Genomic DNA, 27,500 nt, shown 5'->3' with positions numbered 1-27,500 from the left:
ATAGTTCAGTATTCACTTGCATAAATTAGTACTAAGATTGTGTTCTATGTGAGTGTAGTATTTCTGTATTATGTATTAGTATACTTATTGGAAATTTTGTATATAAATATTTTAGTAATAGCTGTTACTGAAATTGTTATAATTATCTTTTACTTATTTGACGAGTGCCAAAAGTTTATTGAAAATGAGGACAAAAGATTTAGTACTGTATGGTTGTTAAGATTGCTTTTGAAATACAGGGTGTCTATAAAGTCCCAGTGCTTTTGAAATACAGGGTGTCTATAAAGTCCCAGTGCCATTACAAGTATTTATTGCTCAGAAACCCCATAACATAGAGTAATGCAGTTTTTTGTATAATGAAGTGCCCTGAATGTATACTTGAGGAAATGTAGAATATTCTACAAAAAACTGCATTACTCTTATGTTATATGGTTTCTGAGCAATAAATACTTGTAATGGTACTGGGACTTTATGGACACCCTGTAGTATTACAGAAAGTCCCCTACTCAGTTTACTGAATTGTTTATGAGGGTAGGCACTGTATTAAAACTGAAATTTGCCCCTAGTCCAAACTGGTCTTTACTGTATTACTTATGGTCATATTATCACAATTATATATTTGTTTAAGACACCTAAGTTACATTTTAGATTCAAGATTTGCATGTAAATGAGTTGGAAATTGTTGCATGATGAAGATTCAAAACTTGGACTGCCAAGCAGAAAGAAACCAAGAGAACCAGTGGAAAGTAAAAGACAAAAAGGAAGGTAGCTGTGGCTGAAGGGTTGTTGCAGAGAACTTTTAGTACCATCTGTAATCTAATATGTGTGAAAACTCTAGTAAAACTAAATTGCAATTAATCTTAAGTAAAATGTAACCTAAGTGGTGTGGACTAATGTGGTCCATGATTTTGGCTCAGATTCCTCTTAACTACAGTACACTATTCCACAGTTACGCACCTTAAGACATCAAAAAGAATAAACTTTGTTGAATAGTAGTTACAACACCACAGTACTGTACTGTAAAGTGTGTACTGTATGTGAATGAGTGCTTTTAAGAAAAAATATTATGCTGTACTTAGTCCTTCTTAGTTTCTATTTTTCATGTGATAAAAATTGCTGAAGTATTCAATCTATTTCTTTTTCTCTGAATTTGTTTTCACACAATATATATATGCATTTGTTTTTATCTAATATAATTTTTTCTCATTCTTTCAATGATATATTCATATTCATTTTACTTTTTATCATTCATACTGCCCTCCCCTTCTTTCTCCTCGGATAGACTACAGGTTTACAATTCCTAATCCAAAATTCTAAAAGCTGCAATATTTTTGTGGAGTGTAGTCAGTCAAAATGTCATATGATTTATGTAATGCTGTAACTAGTCCTACTTAGTGTGAATATTCATGTGTTTATCATAGTATATACTTAAATATGTGGCTTTCCAAAACAATTTTTAACTTAGTTTTAGGGGGTCACACCATGTACGAGATACAAAATGTGTGTGTGGTGTGTGTGTGTGTGTGTGTGTGTGAACTGCTGGCTCCAGTTAGACTGTTACATAAACAGTATCCTTTAGCAAAAGTTAAATAGAGCATTTGCATTTAAAATAGTGATAACTTGAATTGAATAGTGTTTTACATACTTTATTCATGGACATTGCTTGTAATGTTTACATATAGAATATGAACATTGCAATCACTCACCATTTGCATTCTGGTAGTGGTGACATTCTGAAAATCATTGACTAATTGAGTTTTTCTGACATCATTATTGCCATGATACTTGTAAAATGGAGCATAAGTCAGAAATAACTCTGTAAATTATCAATGCTGAGTTAAAAAAAAATAAAAAAAGAAGCTTACCTTCATATACAAATGTAGCAAACTTAAAAATACTCAAAGGTGTGATTTCACCAGTTTTGTATGTTGCTTTTGCCTATTCAAAATGTTTTGCAGCCTGCACGTTATTTGTATTTTCTGTCGCTTAAGTGTAGTGGTATACTTTCTAATTGCCACCTTCTCCACTGCATGAAGGATGCATAAAAAAGGGATTTTGACGAAGGAAAAATCTATTTCTGGGCAAGGGTCTGTGTCGCCCAGTGAAATATCCCTTTAGTTCATATTTCTAAGGTAAATAATGCTAACATTACCAGAGAAAAATAAAAGAGGGGGATGTCAGAGTATCCTGACTCGCTCACCCTAAATAAAAAGAGGGTGTCTGTATGGTACTGGGGCGAGTGAGACCACTACCACGGACCTCTTGTCATTTAGAATTCTCCTTCACCAAAATCCCCCTCCTCGAGAGAGCTAGTACACAACCGGTGCCAGCAACTACTACTACACACCCACCAACGCTGACAACAGCGCCTCTCGTGGCCATCCTTTTCGTTAGCGACATCTCGCACACACGTGATTTTTTGAGCTCTGTGTTTTGTGCCCTAACTTTTGGATTTACCACCATCATGGAATTCCAAGCTATCGCCGCAGCTAAGTTAAGTACTGCCGAAAGGTTACACGTATTTCTAGCCAGTCAGGATCCGTTTTAACAGTTTTTTAGGTTCATTAACGGTCCTCCTTGTCTGGTCTCAGGCTCGCCATGCCGGCTCGCCTCATGTTTATTTTGTAGCTCCTTCGGTCTTCCATACCGTTGTGGCTGTTCTGTGCAGTACCTATGATTATTATCATGAATGTTTTAAGTGTGGTGCGGGATGTGCTACAATTTTCATGTTTTACATCGTACTATTCGGAAATCCTATGCCTCAGTGTCTTAGCTCAGTGTTCATGCATGCATGTTCCTTTGTCTAGGTCTGTTAGGCAGGTGGGTTATTACCCACTTTTTCTTTAGTCCAGCCACCCTGGCCGTCGCCCTCCGTTTTACGTATCGGCAGAGGCCAGCTCCTGAGTTGTTGGTCTATCTACCTTCCAGGTAGGCTAGCCTAACTTCTGGACGCCCCCCCTCTTTTTCTTACTCTTGATTTCCTTCCTTTCTGTTTTATTACGATGTATTTCTTATGTGTTGCATGTTCGAGACAGTTTGTTTTAGTCTAGGCTTCGTTTTGTCCGTCCCATTTGCCCACAGTTCTCATTTGTACTGACTGAGACAGTTTTGGGTCCAGAATCCTTTGGGGCCGGAGACCCAATTCCAGAAGGAGAGGGTACCAATTGCTCTTTGGCCAATCCGGGGCTATTAGAGCCACTTGTCCTTTGAACGACCTGAGCTTGTTCAGGACTTTCAATAGAAGATTCACTGGAGGAAAGATGTATATCTTTCTCCAGTGATTCCAATCTATGGACATGGCGTCTGTGGCATAGGCCAGAGGGTCCAGGTTGGGGGCCACATAGCAAGGGAGCTTGTGGTTGGATTGTGACACGAAAAGATCCACCTGGAGGCCTGGGACCTTTTGGCATACCCACTGGAATGAGCGCCTGTCCAGGGACCACTCCGATTCTAGAGGAACTGAACGAGACAGAGCGTCTGCTATCATGTTCCTTACTCCTGCCAGATGAGTGGAGGATAGATGCCATTTGTACTTGGCTGCCAGAGAGAAAATGTCTATCATGACATGGTTCACATGTCTTGATTTGGATCCTCCCCTGTTGATGCAGTGTACTACCACTGCACTGTCCAATACTAGCTTGATATGGGAATTCTTGGCTGGTAGAAGCCTCTTTAGTGTGAGAAATACTGCCATAGCTTCCAGTACGTATATGTGAAGCCGGCGGAATTGAGGCGACCAAGTCCCTTGAACTTTCTTGAATTGGGAATAACCCCCCCCCAACCGCTCAGAGAGGCGTCCGTGTGGATAACCAACGCCGGAGGAGGGAATTGGAGAGGGACTGATTTGGACAGGCTTTTGACCTCCGCCCCGGGGCGGAGACGCTTGCGAAGAATCGGCGGGATGCCTGACAACTTGTCTCGAGATTTGATGTTTGCTCTTGAGCGCCAAACTCTATTTATATCCTTCAACCTTGCTTTGAGCAGAACATCTGTGACTGACGCAAACTGGAGGGAACCTAGGATCCTTTCCTGGTTTCTCCTTGATGTCTGTTGGCACTTGAGGAATTGCCTTATTGACTTGGCTATTTCTTTCCTTTTGACCAACGGAATTGGCAGTGTGTGGGAGTTCAGGTCCCACTGAATGCCGAGCCACTGAAAACGAGATTCTGGCGTTAGCCAGGATTTGACCGTGTTTATTTGGAACCCCAGATGTTCCAGAAACTGTATTACTTTGTTCGTGGCCTTGAGGCATTCTTTGACGGTTGTTGCCCAAATGAGCCAATCGTCTAGATACGCTACTACCATTATCCCTTGTGATCTCAATTGTTGGACTACTGATTCCCCTATTTTCGTGAACACCCTGGGGGCTACGTTCAACCCAAAGGGCATATTTTGAAGGAGAATGCCTGGTTTCCCAACCTGAAGCCTAGATATGGGCGGAAGTGTCTCGCGACTGGGATATGATAGTATGCATCTGTAAGATCGATTAGAGGTGGTGACGGCCCCACGGGGAAGTAAGGTCCGCACCTGCGAGATAGTCAGCATTTTGAACTTGTCGCAATGAATGAATAAGTTTAGACGGGACAAGTCTAAGATTATTCTTTGTTTTGTTGAGCCTTTCTTTGGCACGCTGAACAAGCGTCCTTGAAACTTTAAATGTTTGACTCTTGATACTACTCCTTTCTGAAGGAGCTCTTGTGCATACTCTGTCAATTCCTTTGTTGGAACTTGAAGGAATGTTTTGGATGGAGGGGGACCTTTGATCCAACTCCACCCCAGCCCTTTGGACACAATGCTCTGTGCCCAATTGCTGAATCCCCATCTGTGCTGATAGAGGAACAGCCTCCCTCCTACCTGAGGGCCCTCACTGCCTTTGGGCAGGACGTGCTCCGCGTCCTCCACGGAAGTGTTTCCCTCTGCTGGGTGTCCTTCTGCCACCCCTCTGGCGAAATGTACCCCTAGCTCTACTTCCCCTTCCAAACCTGTTGAAGGCTTGGAAAGCCTGACTTTCAAAAACAGGATTAAAGGCCGGAGACACAGCATAGGAGGTCGAGGGTTGGTTTTGGGACGTCAGCAGTAGAATTGGCTGGGTTTGGTTCTTTGACGTTGACGGCTGAACCACTTGGGACATGGGAACTGCCTGAACCACTTGCTGTTGCTTAGTAGCCTTGAAAGGTGTGAACTTCCTGGGCTTCTTCAGCTTCTTCACACTTGAGGGGGTACCTTCTGGCTTCCTCTTGCCAGAAAGTCCCCAGCGGACCTTAAGGCTCTGATTAAGCCTGGTCGCTTCATGCTGAACCTCGTTCACCACTGATTCGGGGAAGAGGTCAGCTCCCCAGATGGAAGATGCAAGCAATTTGTTTGGCTCGTGCCTGATTGTGGCTTCCTGCAGTTGCGCCTAGCTACAACAAAGTTGTACAGGTCAGACTGTACAGTTTGTGTTTGTGCTTTTGCTAGCAACTTGAACAGAGGCTCCGTCCCGTAAGTGATAGCGGCAACCTCTGTCATAACCAGGGCATTCAGAGTCCTACCTAACCTGGTCCTAGCGTCAAACTCCGCTTGGATCAGGTTATCCGGCAACCTCGGTAGTCTCTCCCCAAATTGTTCAATAGCACAATCTGGTTTGAGCTTCCCGATTGTGAAGGAAGCCGGTAGATCCGCCCAGAGGTCTTCAGATCCTGGAAAGAGTGGAGATGTTGGATCTGACTCTCTCAGCTGAGGCATAGGCTCGTCTTTCATGGCGGCCTGTATGGTTACCTCTGCCAGCTTTGTGGTAAAGGGGAGTGGTGTCTCCTCCTCTGACACAAAGATGGTGAATGGGCCCTTGAAAGCCTGAAGCTTGGTATTTGTGCAATCCCACTCTTCTAGGCATCTAACCCATTCCTTCTGGGCTTGATCCCGACTGTAAATAACAGTTTCCTTCGGGATCCTATCCTCCCTCCTCAATGCCGCCTCCGTCAAGCGAGCGTAGCCCATGAAGGGTGGTTGGAGATTGGCGGGGTGGAACTCAAAGTCCTCTATCCTTCGAGTTCCACAATAAGGGATGGAAATCATTCCGTCCTTGAAGGGGGCAAAGGCTGCAACCCTCCAAGGATTGCTCGTGTTGAAGGGAGGGAGAGGGTTATAATTCGGCATGGGTGGTACTCCGGTACCTGCCTGAGGAAGAACTGCTGGGGGATTCTCCCTAAGACCCGCCAACAGGTTCTCCTGGTTCGTCAGCCTCTCCGAAATGTTTCGGATTGACTGACCCGACTCCTCAAACGAGGTGGAGATGCGCGAAAGCATCTGATCTAGCCTTTCGTTCATCATATTACCGACTAGGTTGCCCACCTGTTGCATAACACCTGCGGTGAATGCCTCGGTGTCGAAGGGACTAAGGTCCCTGACCGACACAGGAGTCTTTGGACGCGCTCCGGTTGATGTCGAAGGCTCTGGCTCAGAGGAAGCACGGGCCTTCTCCTTAGAGGACTTGCCTCTAGACCCTTTCGAATAAGAAGTCGAAGAAGACTTCGATTTCTCTGCTCCGGGTTGGTGAGCCGGAGTCTTATGAGATGACGAGGACGAGGTCTTCTTAGAAGACGTCCTCTCCAGGGTCTTCTGCTCCCGCTTCCCTTTCACATTAGGGATAGCTGAAGCTGATGACGTCTTAGCCGGAATGTCCGACTCAGAAAAGCCTCGGAAAGAAGAAGAAGGAATAGGGGATGAAGATCCAGACAAGCCCAAGGGAAGCCCTTGAGCTCCTAGCAAACCTACCTCAACTAATAAATCACTCTCTCCTACTGTCATCGGCTCTACATTAAGGTCAAGAGTCGCTACATCCTCGGCGATCTCTGGGGCCCCTTGTTCCGCCAATGCCTGCGCCACCTGCTGCTGAATAGCAGCGATGCACGGAGCTGCCACTGCTGGGTCGACGTACCCAGTCGACTTGCCGCCTGGGAAGAGGCGGACAGCCATACTCTTGTCCAGGATGTATGGCTGCCCCTTGGAGACGTTCTTCCCAAAGCCTCCGACCCAGGCCCTCAGGGTAGCCGACGCGGCGTCCTTCACGGCAGTAGCCTGAAATAAAGGGTCATTGTAGTCCTTACAACGAAGCCCCGAAGATATATGATTAACACTTAAGACTAAGTAATACTTATATATCTTAACATAAGCTTTTATAACAGTATATACCAAAAACAGTTATAAGTATATTACTCTGGTATATACTTACTCCGGTAGTAAACTGGTCCACCAGATCATAGCAGATGGAGCAGGCCTCATGATGCCATACTATTAAATCATTATGGCGGATGGCACAGGGAGCGTGGGTCCGGCAGACCTCGTGACCGCATGGATCCTGCAGGATGGTGTTGCACCCTGCCTCTTGTCAGTTGGTAGCCTGTAAGTGGACAGATACGTAAGTATCGGCAGTTACTAACAGGGCTAACCTGCTAAGAGATGTGATACTCCTCTGCATGCCGGAGTGAAAATTTTTCTTGGCATAATCCTCTCTTGTACTCCGTGAGAGATAGTCCGTAGGACGTGGTAAACTGGTCCGATACTCTGGTACACCGGAGCGAACCAGTTACCTGCTCATATATCGAGGGTACACCGAGGTGAGGGTACAAGCACAGCGGAGAGACACGAGAAGATTAACCGAAGTAAAATCAAATAAAACAAATAAAATAAGTAATAAACAAGGCAAGCGAAGCGTAGCTCCGCCTTAGAAAACTTTCGCAAGCAAACAGAGAACCCGGATGGTGAGCAGGCGCTCCGCCAGACTAGCGGAAAGTGATAACAGAACAATGAAGCATATTAGCATATAAATGTATACAAAAAGGGGATGCATGTAAAGGCTACTCTCCGCTACCCCACAAGGAGCTGGCGGGGCCAGCCATTCCGCCGTATAACGGATAGGGAAGGTAGACCGAGGGAGGAGAGAGTTACAGCGAGAACCGAAGAGGACCCAGTACGGGCGGGCGGGGTGGCCAACCCAACCCGAACGCACAAGGGACCCCCCCCCCCCAGATCCCAGGGAGAGGACGGTATATGAGCCAGACTCAAGACCCCCTTCCCGTAACTCCTGTATCCTCCCTGGGAAGGGAGGAGGAGGGGAGGGGTGCTCGGTTGGTTGCCATGGCGACCGTGAGCGAGCGAGGGCTGCCTCCTCCCCGCGATGGGGAGGGAGGAAGTGGGGGACTGAGCTGGTGGCCCGTGGTGATCAGCTGGCCCACCGCGAACGTGGTTGGACCACGTGGGCGAATGGGACAGACAAAACAAAGCCTAGACTAAAACAAACCGTCTCAAACATGCAACACATAAGAAATAAATCTTAATAAAACAGAAAGGAAGGAAATCAAGAGTAAGAAAAAGAGGGGGGGCGTCCAGGAGAAGTTAGGCTAGCCTACCTGGAAGGTAGATACTAGACCAACAACTCAGGAGCTGGCCTCTGCCGTAAAATGGAGGGCGACGGCCAGGGTGGCTGGACTAAAGAAAAAGTGGGTAATAACCCACCTGCCTAACAGACCTAGACAAAGGAACATGCATGCATGAACACTGAGCTAAGGATTTCCGAAAAGTACGATGTAAAACATGAAAATTGTAGCACATCCCGCACCACACTTAAAACATTCATGATAATAATCATAGGTACTGCACAGAATAGCCATAACGGTATGGAAGACCGAAGGAGCTACAAAATAAACATGAGGCGAGCCGGCATGGCGAGCCTGAGACCAGACAAGGAGGACCGTTAATGAACCTAAAAAACTGTTAAAACGGATCCTGACTGGCTAAAAATACGTGTAACCTTTCGGCAGTACTTAACTTAGCTGCGGCGATAGCTTGGAATTCCATGATGGTGGTAAATCCAAAAGTTAGGGCACAAAACACAGAGCTCAAAAAATCACTGTGTGCGCAAGATGTCGCTAACGAAAAGGATGGCCACGAGAGGCGCTGTTGTCAGCGTTGGTGGGTGTGTAGTAGTAGTTGCTGGCGCCAGCTGTGTACCAGCTCTCTCGAGGAGGGGGATTTTGGTGAAGGAGAATTCTAAATGACAAGAGGTCCGTGGTAGTGGTCTCACTCGCCCCAGTACCATACCGACACCCTCTTTTTATTTAGGGTGAGCGAGTCAGGATATCAGGATACTCTGACATCCCCCTCTTTTATTTTTCTCTGGTAATTTTAGCATTATTTACCTTAGAAATATGAACTAAAGGGATATTTCACAAAGCGACACGGACTGAGCCCAGAAATGTATTTTATCTTTACTGATAAAAGTTACCACTGAGAATCAGCAAGTTTCTAACCAGTTGACAATTGTAACACAACTATATTACTAAATGTGTGATAGTTACAGTAACTAATGTTGCAAACAGTTGTTCTCGACTCATTTGTTTATGTCAGTATTTGTTGTAGGTTATGCTCATGTTTTGCACAAAGTGATAAGTGGTGGTTAGTTATTAGAAATAGTAGTCAGATAAGCTATAAGTTTGATACGTCTAGTTGAATGTATGGCCATTACCATTTAGCTGGTAAACCTGGTTGAATGTATGACAGTTACCATTTAGCTTGCCAAATGTTTGTTTATAGGCCTCTTATTTGGCCAAAAGCTAACTAAGAGGTAACATGCATTGTCGGTGGAATCTACTGAAACCATGACAGGCATAGCAAGCTTAGTTTAGTATAATCAACAGAAAATGAAACTTACCTCTGACCCCACATGGGGAGGCAAGCCTCAGCTCAGAAATCTAAATACTTCCAAAACCAAGGGTTTCAGATAAGGGATTGTGAACCTGTAGTAGGTGTTGGAGGTACTATTCACATAACTCTTTCTCTCTAAAACTGTTGTATCTTGTGACCATTTGCATACTTTCTCTTCCTGTTGTGCAGACAAGAGATGGCTAACGGAAGGATGCTCACCATTGGTCTTTTATTTTTGTTTTTTGACCTTGGACAGTGATTGGGATGGATAGGTTATTCCCTTACCCTATGCTCTCTCTCCTCCTGCCACTCAGTGGGGACCTCTTCCAGTTGTTTCTCACTTTCTGTATTTTGAGTGGGTGAACGATGACAACCAAGATTGTCAATTTTATTGCTTAGATGGCCTGGAGTGATCACTTATGAGCTGTTTGTTACTTATGGTGGGAAAGTGGAAGGGTGGGAGGAGTTTATTTCCAACTATGTACTTCTTCCACTATTTCAGAATTCAAAAAATGCTGTCCTGTTCACCTTGAAGTCTTCTTGTGAGACTGGGGATGGAGTAGTCTTATTCATAAGAATATTAGGAGTCATTACAGCAACGGAAATAGAGTCAGGGAAGAGGTAATGGGTTGAAGGCGATCTTCCTACTGGCTGTTGCATTTTCTTCTTCTTCCTCCTACTCTTCTCATAGAGATTTTATTCAGGCAATTAGGAGATAGAAATTGAATTAGGGTTGACATCAATGGATGAAATATCTTTTTACAGGCCATATTACAGCCTGAGCAATGACGAGGCTCGGGCTTAGCCTTGGCCTCCATACTGAAGTACTAACAAATGGAAAGCATGTGTCACTGTGTCACAACAAAGGGAAAGCATGTGTCACTGTGTCACACAAAGGAACAGTAATAAGGGTATTTGTTTTGTATATGGGGTAATGCAGTAGTGAAAAGAGTATTTTTTTGTATATGGGATGATGCAGTAGAAAAAGATAATAGTCATTATTTACAAACGTTAAATTGTACTGTACTCTATCTTCTTGGGTACTAAGAGGATCGTTATTTTGTTTTTGGACCAGCTAACAAGGGATCAATTCATTTTATGACTGTTAGTCCTGAAAACTTTTGTATTCTATTCCTAGAAACTTTGTTTCAGTGTTTTATAGGTTCAAAAGCTATGTCATTACAAATTATAAAAGTAGCAAGATTCCACCCACCTAAATAGATACTTGGGGCTTGGGTTTGTAGCAAAGCAAAAGTAATTTTCTGGGCTCAGTTCATGTCGCCCAGTGAAATAATCCTTAAGTTCATTATTTCTAGGTAAATGATATTAACATTATACCAGAGAAAAAATAAATTCAGGAGGATGTCAGAATAACTGACTCGCTCACCCTAAAAAAAAAGAGGGTGTTGGTATGTAGTTGGGGCGAGTGAGACCACTACCACGAACCTCTTGTCATTTAGAATTCTCCTTCATCAAAATCCCCCTCCTGAGAGAGCTGATACACAGTCGGAGTCGGCAACTACTACTACTACGCTACCCACCACACCAACTGCAGCGCCTCTGGTGGACATCCTTTTTCGTTAGCGAACTTGGTAACACGTGCCATTTTTCCTCTGTGAATTTTGTGTACTTTTCGCTGGATTTACATTCACCATGGAACTAGCAGCTATCGCCGCAGCTAAGTTAAGTACCCCGAAAGGTTTTACACTAGTTTTTTGTCAGCCAGGAACTATCTTTACCGCTTTTTAGATCCGATAATAGTCACCTGGTCTGGCGCATGGCGGCCTTGCTGGCTCGCCTCATGTTTGGTTAGATTCCTCGGTCCCCCATACCGTGGTATCTATCCAGTGTATTTTTACCTTTATATGTGTGTTCTATCACGTGATACACAAGTTCCCAAACATTTATTATTTTACATCGTATTATTCGGAAATCCATTGCCTATGCCTTAGATTAGTGTTCATGCATGCATGTCCCTTTGTCTAGGTGTCTAGGCTTCTGAGTGATTACTATTTATTTTGTCTCTTCTAGTCCAGCCATCCTGACCTTTGCCCTCCGTTTTACGTGTCGGCTAAGGCCAGCTTCTGAGCAGTCGGCTTGTTTTCCTTCGGGGAATTAGCCTACTTCTCCTGGATGTTCCCTTTCTCTCTCACTCGTGATTTCCCTTTCTCTCTTTATTACAATGTATTTATCATTTAGGGGTTGCATGTTAAGGGTGATCAGTTTGGCCTAGGCTAGTTTTGTTGCATTATCGCCTTTTGGTCCATTCTCGCTCACGTGGTCAGCTCGACCTAGGCTAGGTTTTGTTGCATTATCACCTCCTGGTCTACCTGCGCTCACGTCAAGCCACTGGTCGCCCTAGTCCCAGTCCCCTTCCCCTCCTCCCTCGCAGAGGGGGGGGTCTGTCCTCGCTCGCTCACGGTTGCTATAGCAACCATCCGAGCACCACTCCCCTTCTCCCCCCTTTTAGGGGGGTCACGGGAGTTATGAACTATAGGGGTACTGCTGGACCGTCCTTGTTCTCTGTGAGCTTTGGGGGAGCTCCGGTGTGATCAAGGGGGGTTGGCCACCCCCTCTGCCCGCATCAGTCCTTCTCCGGCGTTCCTTTTGTACGATTCCCCCTTCCCCCCCCTCTCTCCTTTCCTAGTTTAAGCTGACTCCGCCAGCTATTGAAGGGGAAGGGGAATCGGTCGGTCCTACATGCTTTCCCCGTTATGTGTATCATAGTCCCCTTCGTCCGCTGACGGAGCGCCCGCTTGCTATCCGAGCGCCCCGGTGGTTGGCGGAGGGGTTTTACGACCGAGCTACACGCTCCAAACTATTAAATTTAATTTATTAGTTTTAAATTATGGGTAATCCTCTCTCGTTCTCCGGCGTGTCATACTCCTCCTTTAAACTCAACTATAGGTGTATGAAAGGTATCTGGTTTATCTATTTTCCCCTCTCCGGCGTACACCGGGGATTTCAACCAGTTTACCAGGTCCCATGAACTCTCCCACTCAGATTACAGGGGAGGATTATGCCCAAAAATTTTATGCTACTCCGGCATGCAGCGGAGCATCATAAGTGGTCCTGATAGTGTACAGTGGTCCCCCCGTATTCGCGGGGGATGCGTACCAGACCCCCCCGCGAATAGTTAGAATCCGCGAATGTTTGGAACCCCCTTCATAAACTCCAATCCTAAACATGCAAACACCAAAGTATCCCTAAAAAGACCATCCTTCATCAAATATACATAAAATATCCTATTATGGTTCATATTAATCTTTGAAATATTATTAATACTGTTTTAAAGTAAATCTTACATTTTATGTTTATACATAAATACATACTATGTACGTACTGAATGACTTAGTTACGTATGTGAAAGTAATGCAGTCCCCCCATAAGTATTCAGTCATGCACGTTTTCTTTCATACTGTTACTATTTGAGATATCCATTTTCTTTTTACAAGGGAACTTATCCTACATCAAATATACCATTGAATTGGTATTATTAATATCATTTTAAAGTAATCTTCAACATTTTACCATTAGAAATATATAAACAGCCAATAGCAGAGAGAGACAGAAGAGAGAGGAGAGAGAAGAGAGAGAGAGCGAGAGAGAGAGAGAAGAGAGAGAGAGAGAGAGAGAGAGAGAGAGAGAGAGAGATTACATAAAACCATTAAATTCATTGACCATTGTATGGCATTGTTGCTATCTCAGCTCCGAGCATCACTGGAGTTGAGGTAGGGAAATTGATACAGAAAAAGACGAAGGGAAGAATTTTCATTTGAAATTAGTTATCGTATTATTACTACTATTTTTATTATTATTATTATTATTTGAAAATAAAATAAACACGTGCATCTACCATAAAAAATTCTCTCATCTCAGTAAGAAAGAGGGGTTATCCTTACAAGTGAAATGGAAAGGTCATTTTCATCTCTTTACAATACTACCATTATGAATTTTGTAATTATTATTACAAAATTCATAATTATTATTATTATTATTATTATTATTATTATTATTATTATTATTATTATTATTATTAAATAACTGAAATTATCATTAAACATTTTACATACTAGTACCATAAAAAATCTTTCATCTCGGTAGAGAGAGAGAGAGAGAGAGAGAGAGAGAGAGAGAGAGAGAGAGAGAGTTTATCTCTCTCTGTTCTCTCAAAAAATACTTATAACGCTTCCAGCGAAAGAGAGGGAGGGAGTTACCACTATGACACATTATCTTGTGTGGCAAAAAGAGAGAGAGAGAGAGAGAGAGAGAGAGAGAGAGAGAGAGAGAGAGAGAGAGTGAATTAATCTTAATTAAAAGTGACATGGATAGATTACTATTGTATTTCTTTAAAATACTATCACATAATATGAATTTTGTAATTACAGTTATTATTATTATTATTATTATTATTATTATTATTATTATTATTTGAAATTATTAAAAACAAATAGTAAAAGTACTATAAAAAATCTCGAGTCTCAGTAAATGAGAGAGAGAGAGAGAGAGAGAGAGAGAGAGAGAGAGAGAGAGAGAGAGAGAGAGAGAGGGGGGGGGGGGGTGGAAATTTCATGAGCACTTGATGGCAGCAACAAATCAGCCCCTTCCCCCTCCGGTCACTTAACTTGATATGTATATCTGAGTTTTAGTACCTGGAGTTAGAGAAAGAATCTGACTGGGATTTCCTTCATTCTTCCATAATTTTTTAAATTTATAAGCTAAAATCTTACTAATTCACTATGGTATTTTCTTTAATGAATTGATATTATTGCTGTATAAATTAATATTAATATTTGAAAATAGTAAATCATTTATTTATCATACAAAAAAACATACATCTTTGTGGGAGGAGAGGAGAGAGAGAGAAGAGAGATTGAGGGAGAGAGAGAGGCGAGAGAGAGAGAGAGAGAATTATTATTCTTATTATGTGATATCATTTCAACTTATTAAACTTACTAATACAGTATTAATCAAAATTAATATTTGAAAATTAGTAAATCATTTTTGTATCATAAAAATGTATTTAGTCATGAAAATAAACATCAAAATACACTAATTAGTGATTATTTTCGTCGGAAATTCCGCGAATGGGCGAGTCCGTCCGCGAATAATTTCTAGATAGGTTCCAAAGAAAAATCCGCGAATGTGTGAGTCCGCGAATCCGAAGAACGCGAATACGGGGGGAACACTGTATAACGTTGATACTTATGTATCTATCCACTTACAGGCTACCAACTGTCAGGAGGCCGGGTGCAACGCCGTCCTCCAGGACCCCTGCGGGCACGAGGTCTGCAGGTCCCACGCCCCCTGTGCCGTCCGCCATAAGGACTTGATCATCTGGCACCACGAAGCCTGCTCCATCTGCTACGAGCTGGTGGAACAGTTTTCGGACGGAGTAAGTATATACCGGCGTAGGTTTTTTCTTTCCTGGTATATACTATCACATAAATTTGTGTTATAATGCTATATAGTTCTAAGTTTCAAGTGTTAATGATTCGTCCTCGGGGCTTCGTTGTAAGGATTACAATGACCCTCTTTTTCAGGCTGCTGCCGTTAAGGACGCCGCGTCGGCTACCCTGAAAGCCTGGGTAGGTGGCTTCGGCAAGAACGCGCCGAAGGTGGCAGCCATACATCTTGGACAAGAGTATGGCTGTCCGGATCTTCCCAGGCGGGAAGTCAACTGGGTATGTGGACCCCGCCGCAACAGCTTTGACGATCGCCACCATCAGCAACAGGTGGAGCAGGCCCTGATGGAAGGGGGAGGCCAGGACATCTCGGCTGACTTCGCGACGCTGGACCTCAATGTAGAGCCAATGACGGTAGGTGGGGGTGAGTTATTGGTTGAGGTAGGATTGTTAGGCGCCTAAGGGCTTCCCTTGGACGCTTCTGGATCTTCTTCACCTGTCCCTTCCTCTTCTTCGTTCCAAGGCTTCACGGGATCTGAGATCCCCGCTAGGATGCCTACTGCCTCAGTAGTCCCCAAGGTGAAGGGGCAAAGAGAGCAGAAGACCCTGGAGAGGACGTCGTCTAAGTAGACGTCGTCGTCTAAGAAGACGTCGTCGTCTTCATCTTCTCGTAAGTCTCCAGCTCACCATCCCGGAGCAGAGAAAGCGAAGACCTCTTCTTCGCACTTGAAAGGGTCAAAAGGTAAATCCTCTGATTAGAAGGTCCGCGCTTCCGCCGAGCCAGTACCTTCCTCTTCTGCCTGAGCTACTCCGGCGACCCCTGTCGGGGCCAGTCCTGTTGGTCCCTTCGATCCTGTTGCTTTCACGGCAGGGGTCATGCAACAGGTAGGAGATATGGTCGGATCTTTGATGAATACCAGATTCGATCAAATGTTCGCCCAGATCTCCACCTCGTTGACTCAGTCCGGCCAGTTGATTCAGAACATTTCTGATCGTCTGACGGACCAGGAGAATCGACTGGCAGGGCTAAGCCAGGCGCCTCAAGCCGTTCTCCCTGTAGTAGGTGCCGGAGTTGCCTCGTTGCCTGACTACAACACCCTTCCCGCCTTCTCTATGAGCAATCCTTGGAGGGTTGCAGCCTTTGCTCCCTTCAAGGATGGCATGATCTCCATCACAGACTATGGAACTCGTCGTATCGAGGACTTCGAGTTCCATCCCGCCAGTATACAACCGCCTTTCATGGGATATGCTAGGCTAACGGAGGCAGCTCTGAACAGGGAAGACAAGATCCCTAAGGAGACTGTTTTGTACAGTCGAGAGCAGGCTCAAAGGGAGTGGGTACGATGCCTGGAAGATTGGGATTGTACCAATACCAAACTCCAGGCATTTAAAAGCCCTTTCACAATCTTTGCTACGGAGGAGGAGGCACCACTCCCCTTCACAACAAAGATAGCTGAGGGCACCATCCAAGCTGCCATGAAGGATGAACCTCTCCCTCAGCTTAGGGAATCAGACCCGACGTCCCCTCTCTTTCCAGCCTTTGGGGAACTCTGGGAAGACCTACCAGCAACGTTCACGGTAGGAAAACTCAAACCGGACTGTGCCGTGGATCAGTTCGGTGAGAGACTCCCTAGGCTACCGGATAACCTTATCCAAGCCGAATTTGAGGCAAGGACGAGGTTAGGCAGAACTCTGAATTCACTAGTGATGACAGAGGTTGCTGCCCTGACTTACGGTTCGGAGCCTGTATTCAAGCTCCTGGCAAAGTCACAAACACAGACTGTACAGTCGAACCTGTACGAGTTTGTGGTAGCGAGATGGAACTGCAGGAAACATGTCCTGCAGGAAGCTACAATTCGGCATGAGCCGAACAAGCTGCTTTCTTCGACCATCTGGGGAGCTGACCTCTTCCCAGAAGCAGCTGTAAATGAAGTGTAGCATGAGGCGACCAGACTTAACCAAAGCCTTAGGGCTCGCTGGGGTCTTTCCAGTAAGAGGAAACCTGAGAATCCTCCGGCTGGTGCCAAGAAACTGAAAAAGACCAAGAAGTTCCCCGGTCTCTCAACCCGTGCAACTGGCAGCTGCGAAGGGTCAGAACCAGCCCATCCTCCTGTTGACTCCACAAAGCCAACCCTCGACCTCCTACGCGGTTTCCCCAGCTTTCAACCCTGTATTTGAAAGCCAAGCCTTTCAAGCCATTAATATGTTTGCAAGGGGAAGCAGGGCTAGGGGTGCCTTTCGTCAGAGGGGTGGCGGAAGGGCAACCAACAGGGGGAAACACTTCTGTGGAGGGCGCAGAGCACGCCCTGCACAACAACAGTGAGATCTCCCAGGTAGGAGGGAGGCTGTTCCTCTTCCGTCACAGGGGGGGGTTCAGCAATTGGGCACAGAGCATTGTGTCCAAAGGGCTGGGATGGAGTTGGATCAAAGGTACCCCTCCATCCAAATCATTCCTTCAATTACCAACAAAGGAATTGACAGATTATGCGGAAGAGCTCCTTCAGAAAGGGGTAGTGTCAAGAGCCAAGCATTTAAATTTCAAGGACGCTTATTCAGCGTGCCAAAGAAAGGCTCATCAAAAAGAAGAATAATCTTAGACTTGTCCCGTCTAAACTTATTCATTCGTTGCGACAAGTTCAAAATGCTGACTATCTCGCAGGTGCAGACCTTACTTCCCCGTGGGGCCGTCACCACCTCTATCGATCTTACAGACGCATACTATATCCCAGTCGCGAGACACTTCCGCCCATACCTAGGCTTCAGGTTGGGAGACCAGGCATTCTCTTTCAAAGTGATGCCCTTCGGGCTGAATGTAGCCCCCAGGGTATTCACGAAAATAGCGGAAGTAGTAGTACAACAACTGAGATCACCAGGGATAATGGTAGTAGCGTACCTCGACGATTGGCTGATTTGGGCGACAACCGTCGAGGAATGCCTCAGAGCCACGGACAAAGTAATCCAGTTTCTGGAACATCTGGGGTTCCAAATAAACAGGACAAAGTCCAGACTCACTCCGGAGTCTCGTTTTCAATGGCTCGGCATTCAGTGGGACTTGACCTCCCACAATCTGTCAATTCCAGTGGTCAAAAGGAAAGAAATAGCCAAGTCAGTAAGGCAATTCCTCAAGGGCAAATGAGCGTCAAGGAGAAACCAGGAAAGGATCCTAGGTTCACTCCAGTTTGCATCAGTAACAGATGTTCTGTCAAAAGCGAAACTGAAAGACATAAATCGAGTTTGGCGCTCAAGAGCAAACGTCAAATCTCGAGACAAGTTGTCAGTAATCCCGCAGATTCTTCGCAATCGTCTCCGCCCATGGGCGGAGACAAAGAACCTGTCCAAGTCAGCTCCTCTTCAGTTTCCCCCTCCGGCGTTGGTTATACACACAAACGTGCCTCTAAGCTGGTGGGGAGGATATTCCCAGTTCAAGAAGGTTCAAGGAACGTGGTCATCTCAGTTCCGCCAGCTTCACATAAACGTATTGGAAGCCATGGCAGTATTTCTCACTCTGAAGAGGCTTCTACCAGCAAATATAAAGCTGGTCTTGGACAGCACAGTAGTAGTGCACTGCATCAACAGGGGAGGATCCAAATCAAAACATGTGAACTATGTCATGATAGCCATTTTCTCCCTAGCAACCAAGTACAAATGGCATCTATCCTCCACCCATTTAGCGGGAGTAAGGAACGTGATAGCGGACGCTCTGTCTCGATCAGTTCCTCTAGAATCAGAGTGGTCCCTGGACGACAAGTCATTCCAGTGGATACGCCGGAGTGTTCCAGGTCTCCAAGTAGATCTATTCGCATCTCAAGCGAACCACAAGCTCCCTTGCTATGTGGCCCCCAACCTGGACCCTCTGGCCTATGCCATAGACGCCATGTCCATAGATTGGAATCAGTGGAAGAAGATATACATCTTTCCTCCAGTGAATCTTCTATTGAAAGTCCTGAACAAACTCAGGACATTCAAGGGACAAGTAGCTCTAGTAGCCCCGAACTGGCCCAAGAGCAACTGGGTATCCTCTGCTTCTGGAATTGGGTCTCCGACCTCAACGGATCCCCAATCCCAAACTATCTCAGTCAGTACAAATGAGGACTGTGTTCGCTTCCTCAGGAATTTTCAAAACCCTAACTTTATGGACTTCATGAAGTTTGCGGCTAAAAGAGATGCAAATATTGATCCTCAGAATATTCTTTTCTTAGAATCAGATAAGAGGGAATCAACTTTGAGACAGTATGATTCTGCTGTTAAGAAGTTATTATCTTTCCTGAAGGAAACAAACACCAGAACCATGTCAGTCAACCTGGCTATATCCTTTTTCAGATCCTTATTTGAAAAAGGATTAGCAGCTAGTACTATCACCACTAATAAGTCAGCTTTAAAGAAAATCTTTCAGTTTGGTTTTAAAATAGACTAAACAGACTCCTACTTTACGTCTATTCCTAAAGCCTGCGCTAGGCTGAGACCTTCTGAAAGACTTAGTTCAGTTTCATGGTTCTTGAGTGACGTTCTCAAGCTGGCTTCAGACACTGACAGCGTTTCTTGCACATATATAATGCTACTGAGGAAAACTCTATTCTTACTAAGTTTGGCCTCAGGAGCTAGAATATCAGAACTGTCGGCCCTTTCCAGAGATGCTGGACATGTAGAATTCCTCCCCTCAGGAGAAGTCTTACTGTCTCCAGATCATAGTTTTCTGGCAAAGAATGAGGAACCCTTAATGAGATGGGCTCCTTGGATCCTTGGAAGGTCATCCCTCTTCCACAAGACCCTTCTCTTTGTCCGGTGACGACCTTACGAGCCTTTCTGTCCAGGACATCCTCTAGATCCTCAGGCCCCCTCTTCATGAGGGAAAAAGGTGGTACTATTTCAATAAAGGGGATTAGGCAACAAATCCTTTACTTAATTAAACAAGCAAATCCTGACTCATTCCCCAAAGCCCATCACATCAGGGCAGTAGCCACCTCCATTAATTATTTCCAGCATATGAACTTTGATGACGTAAAGAAGTATACAGGCTGGAAATCGCTGACAGTTTTTAAGCGTCATTACTTAAAGTCCTTGGAATCTTTAAAATTTCCGGCAGTGGCAGCGGGAAACATAGTTTCCCCTGACACTGCTCAGTAGTTGTAGTCGAAGATCCAGATCTCCTTTTTACCTGCCTCAACTAATAATGCACCTAACCCTACCGTTATGCTCTTTTGGTCCTTCAGCCTTAGCTGCTTAGAAGGATACATATAGTGGTGTGTCCCTTAATTTTTTGCTAGGGGCACCCACAACTATATTGTATATATAATATTGGTAACTGATCGGTGTTGCTTCCGTTATTTTTATGCTAGGGAAGCACACCAATATATGTATAATTGAGATGCTTTGTATAATTTTCATATATATAAGTTTCAGTGAGTGTTCTTCCTTTATGTACTATTTTATTGAACCTCACTTCTATTAGATAAGTTATCATAAGTTAATTTAAGTATAATTTTAAGGTTAACTGTATATAATTTATTTAATTAGTTTAAGTTAACTTTATTTTATGATAACTTGTAAGCTCTCAATCAGATTATATTTACTCTTTTTTACTTCCTTTGTTTTATTGAGACCTTTCTCTTTTTTATTTTCCAATCTTGTGCTAATTCTCTAGTACTATTTCACGAAGCGACGCAAACTGAGCCCAGAAAAGGGATTTTGACGAAGGAAAAATCTATTTCTGGGCAAGGGTTCGTGTCGCCCAGTGAAATAATCCTTAAGTTCATTATTTCTAGGTAAATGATACTAACATTATACCAGAGAAAAAATAAATTCAGGAGGATGTCAGAATAACTGACTCGCTCATCCTAAATAAAAAGAGGGTGTCGGTATGTAGTTGGGGCGAGTGAGACCACTACCACGAACCTCTTGTCATTTAGAATTCTCCTTCATCAAAATCCCCCTCCTGAGAGAGCTGATACACAGTCGGAGTCAGCAACTACTACTACTACGCTACCCACCACGCCGACTGCAGCGCCTCTGGTGGCCATCCTTGTCGTTAGATGCCAATCTTGGGCTGCAGGGCGGGGAACAGGGGGGGATTTCACTGGGCGACACGAACCCTTGCCCAGAAATAGATTTTTCCTTCGTCAAAATCCCCCTTTTTTTTTTTAGAATAAAATGATTGATTTCTTTGTTGCAAACCCATCGCTTTATGAGTAAGTATGCCTACCTCTCAATTCCACACATTTTGCAGTAGGTCAGAATGATAACTTTTTGCCATCACTAAAAGATTCTTTGGAGCTCAGGTTATAGATGTTCAGAGAGGATTTCTTCTTTTTGAAGAGTGTGTTACTGTGGTGATGGGTTTATGTAAAGAGAATTTTTGTTTTTGTTTTTTGTTGAAAATTGTATTCTTTTTCTCTGTCTTTTGTAGGAAAAAGACATTTTTCCTAAAAACACATGAAAGAGGCAAAGAAATTTGAGCAAGCTAACATTTAGGTCAATACACATTGACCATTGTCTTTTTTTTCACCAATGCCTGGGCTGATGTGTATTGGCTGAAATTCAGATTTTGTGTGTGTATTTTTTTAGATCATTTTAAGAAAAATATCGTTATGTGCATTTAATTAATTTTTTTTATATATCTTGAACCTTTTTGTTCCTTTAAGATTTATCAGCAGCTGCTGGAACTTAATTAGCACACTCGAGTATTACCACTTAAAAACTTTCTGGTAGTATTTCATAAAGCACTTGAACATAGGGGACTTTCTTTAGTAATTATTTTATTGTATACATGGAACTTTAGTGCATATGAGAATTTTAGTTGTATTTCATTTAGGTACTTGTTTATATAGATGGTTATAACGAAAATTGGTCCAGTACACAAAGAATAATTATTATTAATGTGTTACCTTAACATTCTTAGATTTTTTTCAGTAGAAATCTTGTCTGAAACATATTTTTTCATACAAACCCTTTTATCATGTAAAGCATTCATTGGCTGTCCAAATGTTCTCCAGCATGTATATTTTTATTGTGCAGATAGAAGGAGAATAACTAAAAGCAACTTTTCATTTGTGCTTGACTTTCACCCATGAATAGAAGATAACTGTCCTCTTCATTCTAGTACTATTTTGTTTAGATAGGATGCAGTACAGCAAGAATTAGAGGATGGGAGGTGGACTTCTTATATTTTTGCAACATTTGTATGAAAAATCTAATTTTTAAAATGTAATTTAATTATTCCTCATACAAATCTACTACCTTTACATTGGCCTCTGTCTGTGGGGGTTGTACTGAAGGTTAATGGACTCAAGAAGCATCATGTGGCCAACAGTGGGTCAGGTACAGACATAGGCATTTAATACAGCCATCGGATGTATCTCATTTGTGTGGTAAATACTTACCATTCATATAAGATATAACAAAAGATGATATATAAATCTATGCTAAAGTTCAGAGGATGCTTTTAGCATGTATATATATTATATTATATATATATATATATATATTATAATCTGATATATATATATAGATATATATATATAATATATATATGTATAATATATATATATACATATCACTATAAAACTATATATATTATTAAATTATATATATATATTATATATATACATATATTATATTATCACAAGATATATATATAAAGAAATATTAAATATTATATATATATATATATATAGATTTAATTAGATATATACTATAATATATATATATATATATAAATGTAAATATAAATTATATATATATAAATAAATAAATATCCATATATATATATAATATATATATTATAAAGATAAACATATAAAAATATTTTATTATATAAATATAAATATTAAAAATATTTATATATATATAATATATATTATAATTATATATATATAATAAATATATATAATATATATACAGATATGAATATTATATATATATAGATATAGATATATATATATATATATATATATAGTATATGATAGATATATATATATATGATATATATATATAGATAGATGATAAAGATAAATATAAAAATCTATATATGTATATAAATATATATATATATAGATATATATATATATATAGATATATATATATATATATAAATAAAATATATATATAGATATATATATAATATATTATATATATATATATGTAAATAAAAAATATATATATAAATTAAATATATATATATATATATATATATATATATAATATATATATATATATATATATAATATATATATATATAAATAATATATATATATATATAATTATAATATATATATATATATATATATATATATATATATATATATATATGAATAATTATACATCGAACCGTGATTCATTTATATATCATTCAAGCTACAAATGTCCTTTAATATCTAAATTCGCTCTACCTCGGAATTGATATATTTTCATATATGTACCGAAGGGAAATTTTTTAGTTGATAATAATTTCGTCCCCCCATGGGATCAAACCACCATCCAAGTGGACGGGAACGAAATCAGGACAGACAGTGACGCTATCCAATCAGCCAACAGAGACGCTATAAGTTCATATTGATTCTGACCTTACAAATCACCCTCGAACTCGATGTTTTTGTAATTAGAATCGATATGAAACCCCGTTTACCATGTTAGCCAATTGGAGCGTTTGACCCACGTAGCCTTTGTTATGAATAATTATCACATCGAACCGTGATTCATTTATATATTATTCGAGCTACAAATGTCCTTTAACCCTCTTATGGCGGAGCGGTAAAAAAAAATTTGTCTCCCGTGTGCCGGAGGGGTTTCGGAGTGAGCGCGGAAGCGGAAAAAATATTTTTTTTCAAATAATCACAGCGCGCTCAGTTTTCAAGATAAAGAGTTCATTTTTGGCTCCTTTTTTTGTCATTGCCTGAAGTTTAGTATGCAACCATCAGAAATTAAAAAAAATTATCAGTATCATATATAAATAATGCAATATATGATAGCGCAAAAACGAAATTTCATATATAATTTTATTCAAATCGCGCTGTGCGCAAAATGGTTAAAGGTAACAAGTTACTTTTTTTTCGTTGTAATTTACACTAAATTGCGATCATTTTGGTATATAACACATTGTAAAACGATCAAAGCAACACAGAGAAAATATTATCACAAAATAATGCATGAATCGTAACGTGCGGACGTAAACAAATATTTTTTTCAAAAATTCACCATAATTCTAAATATTGTCCTAGAGACTTCCAATTTCTTTCAAAATGAAGACAAATGATTGAATATTACTATACTGTAAGAGTATAGCTTACAATTGCAGTTTTTGACCATATCTGACGAGTTAAAGTTGACCGAATGTCGAATTTTTTTATATTATTTTTTATATGCAATTATTTCGGAAATAAGAAAAGCTACAACCTTCAAATATTTTTCGTTTTATTCTACATGAAATTGCGCACATTTTCATATATAAAACTCTATGAAATGCCTAATATGAAACGGAGCAAATATTCCGAGAATGGTACGTACGTATTTCGGAGATTTGTGGCGGAGAATCCGCGTGCAGAGGGAAGGAAAGATTTTTTTTAAAATTCACCATAAATCTAAATATTTTGCTAGAGACTTCGAATTTGTTTCAAGATGAAGATAAGTGACTGAATATTACTAGACTGTGAGAGTTTTAGCTTACAATTGCGTTTTACGACCATTTCGGTAGAGTCAAAGTTGACCGAACGTGGTTTTTTTTTCTATTTATCGTGATTTATATGCAAATATTTCAAAAATGAGAAAAGCTACAATCTTCAATTATTTTTTGTTGTATTCTACATGGAATTGCGCACATTTTCATATATAAAACTTTATGTAACGGCTAATTTAAAATGGTGCAAACATTACCACAATCGCACGTATGATTTTTTCGGAAGAGTTACCGTGCGGACGTAAAGAAAATGTTATTTTTTTCATAAATTAACCATAAATCGAAATATTGTGCTAGAGACTTCCAATTTGTTGCAAAATGAAGGTAAATGCTTGAATATTACTAGAATATAAGCATTTTAGCTTACAATTGCGTTTTTCGACCATTTCGGTAGAGTCAAAGTTGACCGAAGGTTGAAATTTTGGCAATTATCGTTATTTATATGAAAATATCTCAAAACTGATAAAAGCTACAACCATGGGTTGTTTTTAGTTGTATTGTGCATGAAATTGCGCACATTTCCATATATAAAACTTTATATAACAGCTAATTTTAAAATGGTGCAAACATTACCACAATTGCATGTATGATTTTTTTCGGAAGAGTTACCGCGCGGATGTAAGGAAAAAGTTTTTTCAAAAATTCACCATAAATTGAAATATTGTGCTAGAGACTTCCAATTAGTTGCAAAATTAAGGTAAATGATTGAATATTACCAGAATATAAGCGTTTTAGCTTACAATTGCATTTTTCGACCATTTTGGTAGAGTCAAAGTTGACCGAAGGTTGAAATTTTGGCACTTATCGTTATTTATATGAAAATATCTCAAAACTGATAAAAGCTACAATCATGAGTATTTTATTGTTGTATTCTACATAAAAATGCGCACATTTTCATATATAATACTTCATGTAACGGCTAATTTACAATGGCACAAAAATTATGTCAAAGTGACGAAATAATTTCCGAGATGTGTCACAGATACTTTTTAGTGCGGCAAGAAAGAAATTTGTGCTTGCGCGCCTGCGTATCGATTGTAAACAAAACAACACCTTGATCCGTGAACTCCTAGCATCCCCCAAGGCGCGTGATTCAAGAGTTTTCGGCTGGTAGGCCTAAAAGTATTTTTCCGCGAATTTTTAAATAAACTTTTGTATGTAGGCATAAAATATGTCCAGTCGGCACCCGAGAGACAAAAAATGTCGACGTAAAATACGTCCAGTCGGTGTTTAAGGGTTAATGTCTAAATTCGCTCTACCTCGGAATTGATATATTTTCATATATGTACCGAAGGGGAATTTTTTAGTTGATAATAATTTCGTTCCCCCATGGGATTGAACCACCGTCCAAGTGGACGGGAACGAAATCAGGATAGACAGTGACGCTATCCAATCAGCCAACAGAGACGCTATAAGTTCACATTGATTCTGACCTTACAAATCACCCTCGAACTCGGTGTTTTCGTAATTAGAATCGATATGAAACCCCGTCTACCATGTTAGCCAATTGGAGCGTTTGACCCACATAGCCTTTGTTATGAATAATTATCACATCGAGCCGTGATTCATTTATATATTATTCGAGCCAGAAATGTCCTTTAATATCTAAATTCGCTCTACCTTGGAATTTCATATCGATTCTAATAACGAAATTTCATATCGATTCTAATTACGAAATTTCATATCGATTCTAATTACAAAAACACAGAGTTCGAGGGTGATTTGTAAGGTCAGAATCAATATGAACTTATAGCGTCTCTGTTGGCTGATTGGATAGCGTCACTGTCTGTCTTGATTTTGTTCACGTCCACTTGGATGGTGGTTCGATCCCATGGGGGGACAAAATTATTATCAACTAAAAAATTCCCCTTCGGTACAAATATGAAAATATATCAATTCCGAGGTAGAGTGAATTTAGATATTAAAGGACATTTGTAGCTCGAATGATATACGTATAAATGAATCACGGTTCGATGTGATAATTATTCATAACAAAGGCTACGTGGGTCAAACTCTCCAATTGGCTAATATGGTAGACGGGGTTTCATATCGATTCTAATTACGAAAACACCGAGTTCGAGGGTGATTTGTAAGGTCAGAATTGATATGAACTTATAGCGTCTCTGTTGGCTGATTGGATAGCGTCACTGTCTGTCCTTATTTCGTTCCCATCCACTTGGACGGTGGTTCGATCCCATGGGGGGACAAAATTATTATCAACTAAAAAATTCCCCTTCGGTACATATATGAAAATATATCAATTCCGAGGTAGAGCGAATTTAGATATTAAAGGACATTTGTAGCTCAAATGATATATAAATGAATCACGGTTCGATGTGATAATTTCTGGGCTCAGGCTGTGTCGCCCAGTGAAATATGTTCCTTTGATACTATTTCTAGGTATAAATATTGCTATTCATACCAGAGAAAAAGAGAAATGTTAGTGCCAAGGTAAATGGCTCGCTCACCTTTTAATAAAAGGTGTCGGTATATATAAAGAGTGAGTGTATACCAGTGGTACCTTGCCATTTAGCTTCTTCCTCCGCCAAAACCCCATCAACAGAGGAGCCGAACTATAGCCCCGCTACCCTATACTACTACAGTGAGCGCCTCTGACAACATTCCTTTTGATAGCGTCACTGCCATTACATACGTCTTGTTTTGTGCTGTGTGTTTTTTGCGCTGACTTTTGGATTTTTCAACTTTTTACGATGGATCAAGCTTATGCATCCAAGTTAAGTACTGCT

General features: G+C 41.3%; 1 protein-coding gene across 1 annotated transcript in view; it reads left to right on the top strand.

Moving 5' to 3' along the window:
* LOC135216384 (uncharacterized) overlaps positions 1-27,500 on the top strand; it is a 239,310-nt gene that overhangs the window by 174,722 nt on the left and 37,088 nt on the right. The window lies entirely within an intron of this gene.

The sequence above is a fragment of the Macrobrachium nipponense genome, chromosome 6 (genome assembly GCF_015104395.2).
Source record: "Macrobrachium nipponense isolate FS-2020 chromosome 6, ASM1510439v2, whole genome shotgun sequence".
Taxonomy (NCBI): Eukaryota; Metazoa; Arthropoda; class Malacostraca; order Decapoda; family Palaemonidae; genus Macrobrachium; species Macrobrachium nipponense.
The sequence above is the reverse complement of the archived record's forward strand: the minus strand, read 5'-3'. Positions and strand labels throughout refer to the sequence as shown.